Source organism: Octopus sinensis, linkage group LG4, assembly GCF_006345805.1.
Source record: "Octopus sinensis linkage group LG4, ASM634580v1, whole genome shotgun sequence".
NCBI classification, from domain to species: domain Eukaryota; kingdom Metazoa; phylum Mollusca; class Cephalopoda; order Octopoda; family Octopodidae; genus Octopus; species Octopus sinensis.
Window position 1 is genome coordinate 116,226,802 of NC_043000.1, and position 948 is coordinate 116,227,749.

The window sequence follows — 948 nt, forward strand, 5'->3', positions numbered from 1 at the left end:
ACAAATATATATATATATATATATATATATATATATATATATATATATATATATATATAGATATATATATATATGTATGCATATATATATAGATATATATATATATATATATATATATATATATATATAATATATATATATATATATATATATATATGGGGAGCTTTATGAAAATAGACAAAAGACGAAGGCAGGTGGAATACAAACAAACAATTGTATTAGTATGCCACTCAGGAAATATAAATAAAACAAGTCTTTAACGTTTCGAGCCTACGCTCTTCAACAGAAAGATACACAGATATATGATATATGTATGCATATATATATGTATATATATATATATATACAAGACGGGCTTCTTTCAGTTGCCGTCTACCAAATCCACTCACAAGGCTTTGGTCGGCCCGAGGCTATAGTAGAAGACACTTGCCCAAGGTGCAACGCAGCGACTGAAACCGGAACCATTTAGTTCGTAAGCAAACTACTTACCAAACAGCCACTCCTACGCCTGTGATTTAAAAATATGGAACGTTTCACGAATGTTCGTGTCATCCTTGGGCAGGGGCCATGCTAATCTTCTCTGTATCGTTCCAATTTTAGAATATATACATTCGTAGCTAGACTTTATACGGAGAAGTATTTTGTGGCCGATGGATTATAATCTTTTTGCTTCGCTATCTGCTTACCTTTCTGTCTCCTGTGAATCCAAAGTGCGAGGAATGTAGAGTGAAAGTAAATTATATGTGAATATAGTTTATAGTGCAGGTTTGCAATTAGAAATAAAACAAACATCTTGTGAGTTTCTGCTATTTAGTCTTGGAATATGTTTGAGGCATAGAGCTCGACTGTCTGCTGTATCAGTGATTTTATCTGTAATTCCTGGCACGAGTTAATGCTCAGTATACGGATAGTCATAGTCAACGTCACCAGAAGGAAAACAAAAGGAAG

At 32.8% G+C, this 948-nt stretch overlaps 1 non-coding gene across 1 annotated transcript; it reads right to left on the bottom strand.

Annotated features, from left to right (window-relative positions):
• Positions 1 to 517: 517 nt before the first annotated feature.
• LOC115211326 lies at positions 518 to 628 on the bottom strand. Its single transcript, XR_003881595.1, has one exon. It is a non-coding gene; the product is annotated as a U6 spliceosomal RNA (small nuclear RNA).
• Between the last annotated feature and the right edge of the window lie 320 nt (positions 629 to 948).